Here is a 20,183-nt window from a genome sequence, read left to right on the forward strand (position 1 = left end):
GTAAATGTAACATCTAGGTTGATTTTTACCTCTTTCCTCGGAGGCCACCTTGGAAGTTGAGAAGTTAGAATCCATTTCTTTTGTGTCACCTACTTTCGGATCATATATTTCGGGCACTTATGGAGCCATTTTTGTTAGAGATACATATCATAAACTCTTGCATAATGGCTTGAAGTCAGAATTTACAGTTTCATAACGTTTTGAAGTCAAAATTTGCAATTTCATAATGTTTGATGGGTATTAAGTTTTTATTTAAATGCAATGATGGTTTACTTCATTTTGTCTTTTCCTTACAAGTCTGAACATATTAAGAGTATTGTTTAAATTTTTAAGAAGAAAAAAAAATTAAGAGTATTGTTCAAATTTTTAACAATAATCCATTTAACATTAAATTGTGTATTAAATTTTTAATTAAATGTAGTAATTATTTATTTTATTTTATCTTTTTTCCAAAAAACAGATTAAGAGCATTGTTCAAATTTTTAACAATAATCCATTTAACATGAAATTGGGAGGCTAGAATATTGTTGAATAATTTTTTTTATTTAAATATAAAACTTTGTTGAATAAATTTTTTTATTGAAATAAAACTATAGTGAAAAAAATAAATAACAAGTTTATTTTCTTAATACTTAATAATGTTATAAAATGGTAAGTTACTAAAACTATTTTGTTAATTTTATTTTAACTAATAATAATAATAATTAATTTATTAAATTGAACATATAAAAGATAAATCTTTTAATTAATTTAATTTTTCTAATATTTTATTATAATAAACTTATTCAATTTTCCTTATATTACAAAAGTAAACCATGTCTTTTAAAATTAACCAATCATAATAAACTTTATTTATTAATATCATGTTACCTAATATTTAATTATAATAAATATATTCAATTTGTAAATAATTTCTTTAAAATTAACCTATCATAATAAATTTTATGGTAACATGATATTTAAAATTTCAAATAATAGAAAGAAACAAAACCATTATATTGATATACAATAAATATTTTGTCAAAGTTAAGTCAAAGACTAGTGTCTAAATTTTATTATAGTAAACACTCAATTTCATTTTTCATCTTTTCTTTTCTTTTTTTCCAATTTAACTTTTAATTTTTCTTTCTGATCGCTTCATTTCATTGTCTATTTATTCTAAACTATCTTTTCAATTTAACTTTTAACCTTTCCCTTTGGGTCACTTCATTTCATTGTTTGTTTATTTTAAGCTATGGATAATGACATTTTACTAGTAATTATCATGTGTTTTTTTACTTTATTTTTTTATTTTGCCCCTGTGAAGTGATTGTAGGGTCATCAACATTAACATGTGACTTTTTATTTATGTTTTGATTGTCCCCGTGTTTGCAGGGTTATCAACATTAACACATTTAATTAATAATTTATAATTTTGAGGTTGGTTTGTGATGATTTTCACAACAAAAATCATTAATAAATTTTTAATGAATCTAAATCAAATATTATTTTAATTTTAAGATAGATTGAATTCAATTAGTCACTAGTCATGATAAATACTATTCTGTACAAATATATGTATTATTTACAAACATCTTTAATTAATTATATCGTGTAAGATATCATTTTTATTTTTTCTACATAGCCTTACATGTTTTTTTAATGTAATTTTCTCTCAAGTTTCATTATGTTCATCTAGAGATATAAACCCTTTGATGATTTGTTCTTAAGTTTTTAAGATTAGAGTTGTATCTATAAATTAATACAAGAAACTTTTATGAATTAAAATCTGTAAAGTAATTTAAGACAAAAGTTCCGATTATAAAAAGTTATCTAACAACAACATTAAGATTTCTCTTTCACTCAAACTAAACTACATTTACATTTAAATCACATAAAAATTCACATTTATCTTCAACTATACTCTTTTTTACTCAATTCTTTTACAACATATGATGGAATTGGAATTGCTAGTTACTTATTCAATTAATTACTTACTCACAAAAACATATTAAAAAAATCTATTATTATAATTTTTTATTATTTAAAATACATTCTTTACCTTATAAATACATTCACACATATTTTTTTTAAATATCCAAATTATAACCCAACTGTCTTATCAATTACACAGATCCAATACTTTATAAATACATTCAAGCCATCGACTTTTTTTAAAACATCAAAATTATAACACAACTGACTTATAAATTACACAAATCCATCTTAATTTAATAAATTTATGCTAAATTTTAAACAAAATAAAGCGGGAGATATAAAAAAGGCTTCAAAACATTCACGTGATAAATAATCTTTTACAAAGAGTGATGTATGTCTGATAATTGTTGTTGGGAAAGAATTGGGTATTCAAAACAGAAGGTAAGAACCTACGTAACGAGAAAGAAAGTGCTTGCTCCTCCGCCTGCTTTTCAGCACAATTACAGAAAAGTGAAGTAGGTGTTTTATGTTTATCTGTTGAGAGAGAACTGGGTATTAACAACGGAAGGGAAGAACCTGCGTAAGGAGCAAGTAAAATGCCTTCTCCCCTACACGCTTTCCAGCAGAATTGCTAGGAACTTAAGGTAGAAATAAACATTTGAATTTTTGCATGAATGTATAAGAAGAAAATACTAGAAAACAATATAATTCCACATCCCAAACCTAAAAAATCTAAGGGACCGGTGACCCTTGGATGATCAAATTTTATCGATGACATCTTAAGAAAAGCTGAATCTCAGCCATTAGTAGGTCCCTGACCCATTTCTTCCAGAGAACCTACTGTCTCCCTTCGGGCCACAGGTTCACCATCTGTAGCCTACGCTGAGGTCCACAGTAAAACTGAAGGGACTGATTAGAGTTGTCAAGACATTGAAAATTCAGGAACAACACCCTCGCAAGAAGGGAATTCTTGCAACATTCGTGAAGGAGGAGCAGAAACAGGGGAAATAGAGGAACCGAGATCCCCTCAGGTAGTAATTGAACAAAAGACACCCAGTGTCCCAGATCAAGGGAGTCTTGTTAGGATCATTCCTACCTATTATAGACAACCAAGGGATAACTCTGTAGCTCCAAAAATCCCAGAAGGGTACTGTAATATCTTTGATCAAATGGCTGATAATCCACAAGCACCCGAGACCTCTACATTACTGTATCCTATCGTTGACATAGCTGTTAACGCACCCATGAAAGCTATCCCTTTACAAAATATTCCCACCTTTCATGGACTCACATCAGAAGATGTGGATGTGTTTCTGTTTGAATTTGATGTCCTATGTCGGGGTTATGATTACACCACCGACCCTTAGAAACTAAAGATGTTTCCCTCCACGTTAAAGGGAGCATCCCTGTGTTAGTTTATGGGACTAGGTGGGGGCACCACAAACGATTGGGACCAAATGAATACCGCTTTCCTTAAAAAATATCAAGATTATTGCAGATCTAAGGAACTAAAAGATGAGATATTCCAAATGGTAGCAAGACCTAGTGAATCATTGGAAGAGTAGGTGGAGTGTTTCCAATATAACCTCCAAAGGTCTCCCTACGCAAATCTGCCTTTGCCTTATAACGTGGTAAAAATGACACTGATTAACGGGATGAAAGACCAATGGATATAGACATTAAATATTATGGGTAAAGGTAATATCTATCAAGAACACTATGCTAACATTATTAATTTGTGCATCAGATTCTCAAGGGGCAGTACAAGATTAAAACTAGATGAATGTGATATGATCACCAGGGACATCAAAATCTCTGGTGGAGGCATTACTCGTACTGAAATTGGCAACCTGTTGGAAGATTTTAAAATAGATATCTTGGGAACTTTGACAACACAATTGCACATCATGCAAGCCAAGCAGAAGCAGGTCGAAGCAGAACAGAACCTGGCAATCTTTTGCCCTCGATGCAAGAAGAAACATAGTCATAAAGAATGTTCATTGGATACGGTATAGACCTGTGCCATATGCACCAAAGAACATGCCACAGAAGATTGCCCATCACTTCCAGGGTTAAAAGCAGTCTTCAAAGAGGAAGAGGAAGAAAAGGAACCAGTCTACCTGTTAAATCAGTGTCGCCAATGGCAAGCATGAAAACCAGGTATGCCTCCCGACCCATCTTCATTCTTTCAACCCTCACAATATAATTCTCAGCAATACACAGGGGCTACATGGTAGAACCAATAACCTTTTCTTAATTGGTCACCACAAGAATTTTCTATGCCACCTTGGTCCAATCAATCAAGTCCAAAAAATAGTTGGCCAAATTCCTCTTACTTTCCACCATTTTAGCAGAACAACCCATATCCATCTCAATGACCACCCTCCACTTCACAAAACCAAAACTGGCAGTCAAATTGGCAAATACCTACAAACCAGCTAGCAGGAACAATCCCCCTGCCTCAACCTATGCTACCAACACCTTACACGTTACAACAAAATCCTCAATCCAACATATGACCACAACTCCCAGCCTAGCCCAACCCGAATCCCAACAATAAACTAGTCCAGTCAGTACAAATTATTGAAGGGTTGGATCCGAAAACCAATTTGAGAGAGTGTAATGAACTCAAATTGAGGTCTAGATGGATAATTGAGTTAAAGGAAGATAAAAATATGCAAATAGAAGAACCACTACCTGTAGAAGAAACACCTCAAACAGAGAATACAGTTAAATAGAAAAGCCATGATCAAACCATTACCTCTTCTCCACCATTCCCAGAAAGATTGATTATACCTCGCCCAATCAAATATCCCGATTTTGATCTCCTGGGAGAATTAAAAAATATTTGTGTAAAAATAACCCTCCTCCAGGCTATTCAGGACATTCCAATCTATGCAAAAGCCATTAAGGAATTGTGTACCAAGAAGCCTACCAGGAAAATAAAAGCAACACCAACTATCCATGTAGTCGGAACTTTATTTGATTTATTATCAGGCGGAGAAACACCGGTGAAATATGAGGACCCAGGAAACCCTATAGTCACAGTACAAATAAATGGATGTTCCATCCCCAATGCATTAGTCAATCTAGGGGCAGCCATTAATATTATTACAATAACAAGATGTTAGAGACTTGGCATCACAGCCTTAGATCTAACTATGACCTTGCTGGAACTTCTTGACCTATCAGTTGTCAAACCAGAAGGGACATTACAGGATGTAATGGTGTCTGTAGATTCTTGGGAATACCCAGCAGATTTCTTGATTATTAATCCTAGAAATCGGCTAGATGGACATCCTCTAATACTACGAAGACCTTGGATAGTGACCACAGATGCTTACATAGGCTATTGAATAGGCAGTATGACTATAGCAAGAGGAAGCAATGTGAAGAACCTAGCTTTATCCTCCAGCATAGCCAAGCCTAACTATAATAAAAATTAGGAAACAACTTTGTAACATATTTAACTGAAAATATTCGATCACCACTAACTATAGTAGATGCTCTTGAATTTAAGAATCAAATAGAAGATGACATTATTAACACTTACATTAACCACCCAGCTGTCGTATCTAATCTAAAATGTCACATGATTGAAGCAACCCTGGATAAAAAAATTGAATAAGATCCTTTAAAAGATATCAATGACCAAACAATACCAACATCAACTGTTTATAACAATAAACCCATTGAAATTGAACCAAGGAAAGTCCTAAACATTAACAAGAACCTGACTGATGACCAGCAACAAAGGCTTATTCAACTCCTTAGAAAATATAAAGAGGCTTTTGCTTGGGATTACCCAGATATGAAAGGGATTGACCCCCAATTATGTATGCACCACATCTATACTAAGAAAGACGTGAGACACATTTGACAACCTCAACGAATATTAAACCCTCACCTAAAGGATGTTGTTAAAGTCAAACTACAGAAACTGTTAGATGTAAATTTCATCTATCCTATATCTGATAGCAAATGGGTTTCTCCATTAGTTGTGGTTCCTAAAAAGAATGGGAAGTGGCGTATATGTGTCGACTATAGAGAGCTTAATAAAGCAACACAAAAGGATCATTTTCCCCTCCCGTTCATTAACCAGGTGCTAGACACATTGGCAGGTAAAAAATTCTTCTCTTTCTTAGATGGCTTCAGTGGCTACAACCAAATCCACTAAAGACCAAGATAAGACTACCGTCACCTACCCCTAGGGAACGTTTGCTTACAAGGTATTCCTTTCGGACTATGCAACACACCTGCCACATTCTAGAGAGCCATACTCAACATTTTTGCAGATTTGATAAACGAGGGACTCGAGGTGTACATGGACGATTTTACACCCTATGGAGATGATTTCAAGCTGGCATTACAGACGCTGGAGAAAGTCCTGCGAAGATGCATTGCTGCCAAGCTCTGCTTAAGCCATGAGAAATTCCACATGATGATGACCGAGGGCCTCATCCTCCGTCATTAAATCTCCACAGCTGGAATTTAGGTAGATCCAGTGAAAATTCAGATAATCCTCTTAATACCTACCCCCTGCACTCAAACTGAGGTACACAGTTTTTTGGGATTTTCTGGATATTATCGAAGATTTATAAAGAACTTCTCCCAAATTTCTGCACCATTATATGCTTTGACAAGAAATATCTATTTATATGGACTGAAAAATATGACATTGCCTTTGAAGAGTTAAAACGGCTAGTATCAACAGCCCTAGTATTACGGGGCTCGAACTAGGATTTACTATTTCAAATTTCATCTGATGCATCAGATACCATCATTGGATCAGTTCTCGGCCAAGAAGATGATAAGAAACCTTATTCGATATACTACATCAGCAAAAATTTAACTCCTGCTGAGTTGATCACATCGTGACCAAGAAATAGTTTCTAGCTGCAATCTATGCTATTAACAAATTTAGACACTCTATAACATGATACCCTGTGGTTTTGTATATTGATCACTCTACTATCAAATATTTAGCTAATAAGCCTATTACAAATGGGAGAGTGACACGACGGTTAATCCTTTTGCAGGAATTCAACATAACAATCAAGGATTGACCAGGAAAGGAAAATATAGTGGCAGACTTCCTCTCATGTGTGCCAAAGACAGACAACGCAGTGGCAGTAGAAGACCAGTTTCCCGATGAGCACCTATTTGTTGTAACTATGAAAACACCATGGTACGCTGATGTCATAAATTACCTAGCAGTGGGAAAATTACCCAAGCACCTGACGCCCAGAGAAAGAAAATTAATAGTGCAACCCAGCACTCGGTTCTCCTGGATTGAAGGGTACCTCTTTCACACAAGAGAAGATATGCATATCCACAGGTGTGTTAGGGAAGAGGAAATCTACGACACCTTAAAAGATTACCATGATGGACCTTGCAATGGACACTTTCTAGACCACAGGACTGGACATAAAGTCTTATAGATGGGCTATTATTGGCCCACCATTTTTAAGGACGCCAAGAAACTTGTCCAGGCATGCGATAGCTACCAAAGAACGGGTCACCCTAGCCAGTCTGATTAGATGCCCCTGCATCCACAGTTAGTCATCGAACCTTTTGAATGCTGGGCATTAGATTTCATTGGCCCAATAAACCCATCATCTCATCAAAAGACATATATACTAGTTGCAACGGAATATGTGACTAAATGGGTGGAGGCAGAAGCATTACCAAGGGCCACAGAGGACACAATAATCCAATTTGTTTTCAAAATTTTCGTGCAGTATGGCTTGCGTAGAGAAATAATTATGGATGGAGGGCCACAATTTGTAAGCCATAATCTTGCTGCTACATTAAAAAATCATCACATCTTACACAGAATCGCATCGCCATACCACTTGCAGGCAAACGGTTAGGTAGAAAGTACCAACAAAGTAATCAAGACCATACTAACAAAAACAGTCACCTCACATAGACATGATTGGGCTACCCGATTACCAGAAGCCATGTTGGTATATTGCACGACTTGGAGGAATACCATAGGATACTCCCCATATCAGCTAGTGTTTGGCAAAGAACCTATCTTCCCAATAGAATTTGAAATACAGACAATGAGGATAGCCCAAGAAGTAGGCCTAGATCTGAATGAAGCACAAGTTAACAAACTACATCAAATTAATGAATTGGATGAAATCTGGCTATCAGCTCCTCAGCACATTGCATTGATCCAACAACAAAGAGAAAAATGGCATGATGCCCTCATCAAGAAAAAGATATTCCATGAAGGTGATTGGGCACTTCTATATGATTCTAGGTTCTAGGATTTCCTAGGCAAACTCCAGACTAGATGGTTAGGTCCCTATGAGATACAAGAGGTTCACGATAATGGCACCCTTACATTAGCCACCATTGATGGGTCTGGCTACTCTTTTAAAGTGAATGGACATTGAGTATGCCTCTAACACAAACCGCTTACAAGGGAATCCTTTTGCCATAAAATATGTGAAGACTCTACGATACAAATTCTTGCTGAAGAGGGAAACTCTTCGACAGCACCAGTCTAGTGAAGAATTTATTTTTTGAAAATCTAAAAGTAGAAATAGGAAGTGAGAGAAAGAAAAATGAAAAAAATGTTCAAACAACAGTCACCAGGGTTCTAAATTTTTAGGCAAACGGAGTTTCCATTTTCTAGTATGAAGTTTTCTAGCCAGTGTACCAAAATCCTTCACTTAAGCTACTGGTGACAAATAGCCCCAACAAAAAATAAAAATGGTTGCTAATATGCTTCAAACCTGTGAAACATTAAGTAGAAAACCTGCAAAAATATGGAATGCAAATATAATGGAACATATAATGGAAAATGAGATACCAAAATCCCAATGGAAATAGAAGAAATTTGATTTTATTAAAAATATAATGTTCACACCTTGTAAGGAGAATATGCATGCTTCTATCTGCAAATCCCCCTCCATGGGATGGGTTCTTGAATACGCTGTGCTTTATATTCAACTTTCTCTCCTAATGGTTGCAATGGGAAAATGGTGCTAATGGTGGTTTGAACTTGAAAATGGGAGCTCAAATATCATAAGATGATAATGAGGACGATGAGAATAGTCATGGTGATGAATGAGGATAAAACATCTCTATCTATAATAAAATATTAAGACAGATCTAGATTTAGGAAAATAATAAAAATGTTGGACTAAATCAAGATCTAGCCATTAAGAATAATTATCATATTTTAGAAAGAGAAATTTTATTTGAAATGATCAAATATCTTTATTTAGAAAGTGATTAAACTAATTAAGAAATAAAAAAATATTTATTATTTATTTTATGGGGATAAAGTCAAAGATGGATTAGAAATAAATATTAAATAAACATTTAATAATTATTTCATGAGAGAAATAAGGGATAATTATGGAATAATAAATAATGATTTCTATAATTATTCTCATGATATTTTTTGGATTTTAAAGAAAAATATTTGAGGAAAATGGTTCACAAATTATTTCCTAAGGCTAAATTTGGTTTTAATATGTAAAAACCCATCTGACACGGTGTATTTTGGTCAACCTAGAAGAAAATGGCTAGGTGATCATTTTTTGGGTGATAACACTCTATAAAAAATACAATACTTTGTTCACAAAAACAAGCTACAACATAATTACAACTACAACCAATAGAGTTGCAACAATAATAAAAACTATAGCTAACGAAGTTTCAACAACAATAATAGCTATAATCAATGGAGTTGCAGCAACATACAATGAATAGAGTTGCAGAGTCGGACAATGAAGAAAGTTGCAACAATGTATAATTATAGCTAAGCTGCAACAACTATGAGCTACAACAAAATAAAAATAAATTATTTTTATTCCACTACTATGTGTTCTTCCTTTTGTTACACTCATCCATACTTATACATAATTTTCAGTTCGTTATTTAGACTTGAAAAAATTAAATTGCCCTTTCATTGATAAATCTTCAAATCTTCATTAGGTAAAAGGACAAAGTTGAAATAAACTTTGTGGTGGTGTTGCTCCAAATTTCAACGAGTTGAGGAGGTGGTAGCTCTTCACATTTTCATGTTACCCATTTGGGTTTCAATGAGATGAGATCGAGGAAAATCTTCACGATTTTAGGCACTAATGAAATAATTATTGTTACTGACATTCTACCCCTTAATTGTTTCAACCAAAAGTTTTGTTGTTACATCAAAAAAGTAGTTACACCATACACACACCTATATTTTTCCCATGAATTTGAAATAACTCATTTTTGAAGGGTTTTGTAAACATATATCCAAATTAGTCTTTTGATCAACAAAGTTCCATACAAATTGCATTAGTGTTTACTAATTCTTAAATGAAATGATTCCTTATATCAATATACTTACTTATTTTATGGAAAAGCATGATTTCTTGATAATGCAATGGCAAATTTATTTTCACAAAAGAATCGAGTTAGTTCTTCTTTAACATGCAACAACTCAATTAACATTCTTCTCACCCATAACATTTGACAAGCAATTATTGTTGCAACAACATACTTTGCCTTATAAAATGATAAAGTCACAATGGACCACTTATTTGATGCCCATGATACTACACTCGATCTAAAACTGAACATATACCTTGACATACTCTTCCTGTAATCAATATTTCCTACAAAATCACTTTATGTATATCTAGTCAATTTAAAATCTAGGTGTGATGTATACAAGATACCATAATTTGTTTTTCCAACAATATAGCTTAATATCCATTTTACAACTTTCCAAGGGGTACTCTTTGGAGACTCCATAAATCAGGAAATTAAACTTACAATAGACATTATTTCAACCCTTGTTACAACCAAATATATGATACTTCTAACCAACTTCTCGTACAAATACATACCAATACTTAACCTGCAATCATTTTTATTGAGTTTTGTAGCAGTCACATTATAACTTGATTACAATTCATCATAAATCTTTTCAATATTTATTTTGCATACTTAGATTAACAAATAAAAATACCAACTTCAGATTGAGCTATTTCAATACCAAGAAAGTATTTCATCATCCATAAATTAGTCATATTAAAATCTTTCTCATCGTTGTTTTAAAATAATCTATTGAAATTTCTCCACTGAAAATAAAATCATCAATATGCAAGAAAACTATCAAAATTTTACCTTCCTAATTTATCTTTGTATATACAGTTGACTCACTTAGACTTCTATTGAATCCTTTATTATTTAAATATTCATTAATTATATTGTATCATACTTGGGGTGCTTGTTTTAGTCCATATAATACTTTCTTTAACCTATAAACATTATCTTCTTGTCCATCAATTTCCTATCCTTAAGCTAGTTTCACATAAAACTATTCTTCTAAAACTAAATTTAAAACTTCAGACTTCATGTCTATTTAATGCATTTCCCATCTATTTTTTTCTCCAATAGCTAACATCATCCTTACTCTATCAACTCTAGCTACAGATGCAAAAAATTCATTATAATCAATGTCAGGTTTTTGATTGAACCCTTGAGCTACAAGTCTTGATTTTTATTTCTCAATTGCACCTTTAGCATTCAGTTTGCTCTTGTAAATTCATTTAACACCTATACTATTTTTTCATTTAGGTAGATTTACAAGATCCCAAATATTATTTCTTTCTATGGCATCAATCTCTTCATCCATACCCTTTACCCAAAATTCTTCTTTAATAACTTACTCAAAATTTATGGGATCATATGCAATTAATGAAAATTTTCAAACTTGATCTATTTAATCATTATTCTCATATATTTCTCTTAATATTCTCGTCTTCTAACCTTTAAATTTATACTTTAATGTGCTAATGTAGGATTTGATTTATTACTTACCCCTAATCTTGTTGTTTTTTGTACTTCATAACTTGATGGTTCACCATGTTCTTAAGTTCTAGGTGTTCTAAACTTCAACATTGGGGGAATTTTTAGGTTTGAAATAGGCCTCCTGACGAAAATAATAAAATAAGATCTATGAATTATTAAAGAAAAAGAAAGTAAACTATTTTTTATATTGTATTTTTGGCTTATCTCCTTGTAGTTTTACTCAAATGCCAAGTGTAGACACCCGCTGTATGTGGATTTAAATTCCACATCTAACGAGTACCCACTAAACATACTTATGACAAGACCCATGACTAAACACAATTTTTTCATGTTTTTTATTTATTTATATATATATATATATATATATATATATATATATATATATATATATATATATATATATATATATATATATATATATATATTATGGGTCTACTTAGAAATATGCAGGATAGATACTCATTGGATGTGGAATTTAATTCTGCATCCAACAAGTATATACACTTGACATTTGAGTAAATATATAAAGAGATAAGCGATAAATACAATAAAAAGTGGTTTTCTTCTTTTCCCTCCAAAATATTTTCCCTTGCTGATGACATCATCATCTTGAACCATATTGATTCTTTTAAAGATAATTTTGTTAGTACATTTTTTTTTTTGAGGCCCATTTTTACCAAACAATTCTCTTTATGTGGGCTAACTTGTGCTGATTTCCTTGTTGAAGTACTTGTAGCAAGTGTATATGCATATGGAGTCAACTTTATAGCTTGTACATCCTTCTCATCTCCATCATCACCTCAATGAGAGAATACAATTCCCTCTGCAATAGATTTATATATGCTTCCATCCCAAGCCTCTTCATCCTTGAATCAACATCCATAATAATAATATACTTCTTCATAATGAGATTATAGATTCTATATTCCTTACACTCCTCACTATATTAAGTAAAGATGCACTTCTCATTGTTTTCATCCAACTTCTGATCTCTTTAGGTACATGTGCATAGGCTACACACCTAAAAATCCTCCAATAAGATACGTTTCAACTTTTACCACTCCCTGTTTCTTTAGGAACTTGTTCCTTCACACTCTTAGCCAGAATCTTGTTGAGGATATAAACTAAACAAATAACTTCTTCTCCTCAATATTCATGTGGTAGATACTTCTTTGTTAGCTTTCTTTGAGCCATATTGATAATGGTTTGATTCTTCCTTTTAGCCACCCATTTTTGTTATGGAGTATAACATGTAGTAAATTGTCTCTTGATTCTATGCCACTAACAAAGCTCCATGAAATCATCTGGAATATATTCACCACATTTATATGATCTTAAAACTTTAACATATTTTCTACTTTCTTTTTCAACCATAGCTTTAAACCTTTTTAATATGGTCAAATCTTCATACTTTTCTCTTAGAAGATAAACCAAATTTTTTCAAATATAATCATTAATAAAAGTTGAAAAGTAAATATTTCTGACCAAAGCATGTGTTTTCATTGGTCCACACAATTTTTTTTGTACAATCTCCGATGGAGATTTCACCCTATCTAAAATTATAGATACAAATTTCTCTCTGTGATGCTTTTTAAGCATACAACTCTCACATGAGCTTATTATTTGTTGAGTTTTAGGCAGCCCTTACACTATCAACTTATTTTATAAAAAGTCTACAACACTAAAATATAAATGACCATATCTTAAATTCCATAACCAAGATTCATCCAAGCACTTAGTTTTATAAGCATTCAAAGAGTGAGTGAATTTATTTTTCATTATAAGTGGAAACAACCAACTCTTTTTCATCTCCACCCTTTCTATCAACTACTTACTTGGGTACTTACCAATGATTTTACATACCTTGTCCTTGAAGAACACTGTGTATATTTTCTCTATTAGTTTCCCAATGCTTAACAAATTGCATTTTAAACTAGGTACATAGTATACATCATTGATCATTCTTCTTTCACCATTTCTAGTAATACAACAATCACTCCTTTACCTTTAACAGATACCTGCTTATCATTGGCTCGCTTTACCTCATACTAAATACTAGTGTCATGACTCACAAACAAATATATGTTTCCATTCATGTGATTGAGGCACCTACTATCTAAAAACCAAACATGATTTGAACTTTCTTGAGTCAGATTATACGTCAAAAACACAAGTTTATGATTATCTTTACAATCCTCTTTGATTCCCTCCCTGCAAGATTTTGTTGTTGCTCACCATTAAATTAAAAGGGTATTGTTGAGATTTCTCCTCAGATCTAAAATTATTTTTGTTGTCCCTTTGATAAGATGTTTTCCTCCCCTTCCTTTGTTACATAATCTTCCTCTGCCTCTTCCTTTAGTAAGTTTCAGTTTATTTTTGAATGAATTCTCCAATGGATTACCATCATATCTTATCATCGTGGATTCATGTGCAGCCAAACAATGAGTGAACTCATTAATTTGCATTTGTATATTATATTTAAGCTCTTCAATGTATACAACCATAGCTTCAAGCTTCTTTGGAAAACTTTGGAAGAATTTCTCAACCACTCTCTTATTTCATATGTAATCACCATATTGTCTTAATTGATTAACATTGCTCATGACCTAATCATAAAACTAACCACAATCTCACTATCTTTCCTTTCCAGATTTTCAAAATCTCTCCCCAAGTTTTGTAACTTAACATTCTTCATCTTGGATACACCTATAACAACCCTTTTTGGTTACCCCCTCATGTAAATATTTTCATGTGCAATGGTAATTAATTATGAGAAATGTAAAAGTAAATGGATTGATGAGAGGACATGGATTCAAAGCTTGAGAGGAAAAGTTTCTTGGGAATTTCTTGGGGAAATAACCAAGAGTAGTATTTTCCATTAAATGGCCACCCATATCCTTGTTGAATTAAAAATAAGCTGGTACAGCAATTAAAATGGAGTATGGATGGTTGACCAAAAGGATGAACCAACTTGATCTCATGGGACATGTTGTTCCAATCCACATGCAAAATAATCTCAAAATGAAAAATGTGTTATAGTGTGGTATACACTTGATAGCAAGAGACACAAAGACATGTTACTCCAAACAAGACTGCACACTCAATAGAGGAGCATATGAGCATAGTGAACATTCGGGGTTTCTCAAGGGATTTGCAAGTGAATGACTAAGGAAAAAGACAAGAAAAAATCATTTAATACATTGGCTTGGACCATGCTTAGGAGCATAGATTAAAGATGAACTTGTGGTGTTAAGAAGTTGGAGTGACAGTGGAATATCGATCCCTGCTTAGCAAGTGGAGAGATTGTGCAGTTTGGGAGTTCTCTCGATGTTTCACAAGTGGATACCATGAGCGAAGAGTCTAGATTCCCGTGAAACATATTAGGTAGAGACATGGTGTGTTATGGATTCCTTCCGGATTGTAGATGTAGGCACTGTGGGATCTAGATTGTTGTAGTGTGAATTAGGTGGAGACATTGCAAACTCTAGATTATTGTAGTTATTATTGGGTGGATCATTGTGTGCTCTAGATTGTCTTAAGTGTTGTTTGGGTGGAGATACTATGTACTTTCGACTCCTGGGTGCTAGGTGGAGGCATTGCGTGCTATGGATTCCGATGTGAATTATTAACTAGACTAGTGTGAATATTCTTTAAACGCTTCACTCCTCAGACTCTAAATATGGATTAGGCATGGTTAATTGCAAGAAATAATGGCAGTGCAATTGGCCTACAAGTGGGAGGAGAGTTGAAGTCCCTTGTTTACAAGTCACTCTGCTAAAAAGGTAAGTTTCTTACTTGTATCTTTATGTGTACCTATTTCACTTTGAATGATAAAAATTGTTGTTATATGACAATGAGTGTATCAACACAATTAATGATGGAATATGTATTCTTGTGTATTTTCAATGAGATGGTTTGTATGATTATTATCATGGCATGAGGGGCTTACATACCCCTATAGTTTCCTATATATTTTATAATTTGTATATCTATCTACATGATTACGTATGACTATCTAGTGAACCCAATTAAACAATTATAGTGTGTGCAATTACCTAGTTTGGGTGTTATAACTGTCAAGGAGTCCCTCTTGTGTAAGAACTACTCAAATTCTATTCTTAAAGGGATATTTATGGATGCTAAGAATTAGCATGGATTTTTGTTGTACATGAATGATTATTTTCCCTCTTTACTCATGGACCAATAATCAATTAATGCATGATATATTAGGGAACCTGATATAAATTATTTTAGATCCATTCCACAGGAGGATTTGGTTTTACAATAGAAGAAACCATAGAGCATTGTTAGCCATTGATTGGATGGTTATTATTCCTATTAACATGTGGATTATGTCTAATGTTTGAACTTGGATTGTTTCTACTTGATGTAAGAATGTATTCCAATGATCATGGACATTTTGGGCAAAGTTGTTCTTCTAGGAGAGCCTTGGCCAGTTCCCTGAAAAACGCAAGGAAAAACCTTAAATCATTTTGAGTTGACTAAGCATAAATTGGCACTATAGCTTTGAGTATCTGGGCTAGATATAATTCAAGTGATCTAGGCATATATGAGAATCTCGATATATAAGATAATTGTTATGATGAATCTCATGGGGAAACCAGATATAGATGAGGCTTGATACATATGCAAAAGGATTGATTCAAGGTTTATCTAGTGTGGGGCCCAATTTGAGTAAACCTCATGAGGCCCAAATAAGTGCCCAAAGCTGGATATTTGGGATTATAGAAATATGTTTGGGGATTTTGATGCATCTCGGAATCCAAATCATTTGCCTCATGATAAAAAGTCATATGCAGTATATACAATGTATCATCATATGTTTGTAACAAGTCCTAACACAAATAGGAGTCCAAATCATTTTTATGTGAAAATTTCTTAGTAGCGCCATATTCCTTTACAAATTGGATATAGCGTAAAACAAAGAAATAAAATGTGAGGACCGGACTTGGTTGGGTCCATAGGATTTTCTATGTGGAAAGGGTTACGTGGATGTAGCCACGTCGACATTGGTGTGAAGGATAACATGGAACCACTTAGTAAGGTCCACACAAGTGCCACATGGGTGCCATGTGGCGGGATCTTGTTTGTGTGACAATGATTATGTGATCAAACTTTAAATGGGCATAATTTTTGGCCTCTGTTTCAGATCAGGATAAAATTCATATCGTAGAAAATCTCTTAATGAGTTACAAGCGATGGTATGTTCCAAAGTTAATTCCACTAACTTTGGAAATGAAATATTGTTATAACCCCATTTTCATAATGGGACCATGGAGGTCAACTTAGTTAAAAGTAACACCTCTCATTAACCTATAAATGTCCAAGGGGGTGGGAGGGAGCTTTACAACTCCCTGATAACATGTTTCAAGAGTGTCCCAAGCCTTCTTTGAAGAATTTGAACTTGACTCTGGAAATATAATGCCATTTAAACCTTGCTGGATTAAACCAAGAGCTTTATTATCCTTCTTTTAGTTCTCCTTCAAAGGATTTCACTAAGCGTTTGTTAGATCCATTTTTTTACTTGATCAACAAACTCTGGATACTCATAGTGAAAAATCCTGAAAGGTCAGGATAATGTAGTAATGTTTTGATTCTGATAAACCAAGAATCGTACTTTCTCTCCATTAGAATAAGAACCTATGATTGAGCCATACTAGTGTTCGATGATACTTCAATTTAACATCTAGACAATTGAAGCATAATTTTTTTTTTCTCACATTGATACATAACTATATCTTCCAACTCACTACATGTTTTGAACATGAAAAAAATGACATAATAACAAAAAAATTATAGCATATAAAGCATATGATTTCACAAATAAAATAATCTATTCACAACAAGAAGTTATAGTGGATTTGTAGCAATATGTAGTTGTGAAACAACCAAAAGTGTAATAATGTACCATGAATAAAAATACAACACTGGATAATGAACAGAGTTATAACAATGGACAGGTGTTGTGGCAACTATGAACTACAACTAAGCAAGTATAAACTACAACTAAGCAAATATATTTTGTTTAAACAAAAATACTTTGTTTTTATTACACTACTTTGTTTTCTTCCTTTTTTTGTTATATTCATCCATATTTATACATAGTTTTATGTGGGTTAATTGGAGTTAAAAAAAAATACATAGCTTTCAGTAAGTTAACTGGAGTTGTTTCCGGTATTTAAAAAAAAAACTGCCCCTTCATTGATAACCCTTCAAATCTCAATTATGTAAAATGACGAAAGTGAAATAAATTCAATGGCGTTGGTGCTCCTTGGGAGCTCAATTATTTGAGGTAATGGTAGCTCTTCACAATTTCATTCGACCCTTAAGGTTTCGTGGAATTGAGGTTGTCTTAATTCTTTAAGAGTTAAGAGACTCGCGAAATAATTATTTAAGAAATCATGATAATATATTTTAATAATAATGGTGTTGTTTAAATGTTTTTAATAATAAAAAAATCAATATAATTATAAGTGAAAATTGTGATTTTTTATTATTTAAAAACACAAGCGGAATCAAATTTAACACGCACATCCCCAAGTTGGCGTGGCCATTATTATAATTCTCATTGAATGAGGGGACAACATATCCAGCCGCCATCCATTCCGCTTCGATAAAAGGTAGAGATTTTTGTAAATTTAAATTATAATTATCAAAATTTAAATTATAATTATCAAAAAATTACATCAAATTTTTTTTTAATAACGGTTAAATTTATTTAAAAAAAAAAAACATAATTCAAAAACTACTGCCACGTAAAAAAATTCCAGCTATATAGGCTATCCCACAACGTCACTCATGCAGAAACTATAAATAAATGGATCGCAGCCCATTATAAACAGTAAAAGGACGTAGTTTATTATAGTTATAAATATTAGAAGGAAGTAGTTTATCAAGTACTTTTCATAGGGTGTCATTATAAACATTAAAAGGGAGAAGTTTATCTAGTACTTTAACTTTTCCTAGAGTAGCAGGTATAATAGTTATTGTAAATGTCCCATCTACGTTGATTTTTACCTCTCTCCTTGGAGGCCACCTTGGAAGTTGAGAAGTTAGAATCCATTTCTTTTGTGTCACCTACTTTCAGATCATATATTTTGAGCGCTTATGGAGCCATTTTTGTCAGAGATACATATCATAAACTCTTGCATAATGGCTTGAAGTCAGAATTTACAGTTTCATAACGTTTTGAAGTTAAAATTTGCAATTTCATAATGTTTGATGGGTATTAAGTTTTTATTTAAATGCAATGGTGGTTTACTTCATTTTTTCTTTTCTCTACAAGTCTGAACATATTAGGAGTATTGTTTAAATTTTTAAGAAGAAAAACAAATGGCTTGAAGTCAGAATTTACAGTTTCATAACGTTTTGAAGTCAAAATTTGCAATTTCATAATGTTTGATGGGTATTAAGTTTTTATTTAAATGCAATGATGGTTTACTTCATTTTGTCTTTTCTCTACAAGTGTGAACATATTAAGAGTATTGTTTAAATTTTTAAGAAGAAAAACAAATTAAGGGTATTGTTCAAATTTTTAACAATAATCCATTTAACATTAAATTGTGTATTAAATTTTTAATTAAATGTAATAATTGTTTACTTTATTTTATCTTTTTTCCAAAAAAACAGATTAAGAGCATTGTTCAAATTTTTAACAATAATCCATTTATCATGAAATTGGGAGGCTAGAATATTGTTGAATAATTTTTTTATTTAAATATAAAACTTTGTTGACTAAATTTTTTTATTGAAATAAAATTATAGTGAAAAAAAGTAAATAACAAGTTTATTTTCTTAATACTTAATAATGTTATAAAATGATAAAATACTAAAACTATTTTGTTAATTTTATTTTAACTAATAATAATAATAACTAATTTATTAAATTGAAAATATAAAAGATAAATCTTTTAATTAATTTAATTTTCTAATATTTTATTACAATAAACATATTCAACTTTCTTTATATTACAAAAGTAGGCCATGTCTTTTAAAATTAACCAATCATAATAAACTTTATTTATTAATATCATGTTACCTAATATTTAATTATAATAAATATATTCAATTTCTAAATAAGTTCTTTAAAATTAACCTATCATAATAAATTTTATGGTAACATGATATTTAAAATTTCAAATAATAGAAAGAAACAAAACCATTATATTGATATAGAATAAATATTTTGTCAAAGTTAAGTCAAAGACTAGTGTCTAAATTTTATTATAGTAGACACTCAATTTCATTTTTCATCTTTTCTTTTCTTTTTTTCCAATTTAACTTTTAATTTTTCTCTCTGATCACTTCGTTTCATTGTCTGTTTATTCTAAACTATCTTTTCAATTTAACTTTTAACCTTTCCCTTTGGGTCACTTCATTTCATTGTTTGTTTATTTTAAGCTATGGATAATGACTTTTCA

The sequence above is a fragment of the Pinus tabuliformis genome, chromosome 6, assembly GCF_031772625.1.
Source record: "Pinus tabuliformis cultivar Carrire ecotype Pingquan chromosome 6, CPIR1, whole genome shotgun sequence".
NCBI lineage: Eukaryota > Viridiplantae > Streptophyta > Pinopsida > Pinales > Pinaceae > Pinus > Pinus tabuliformis.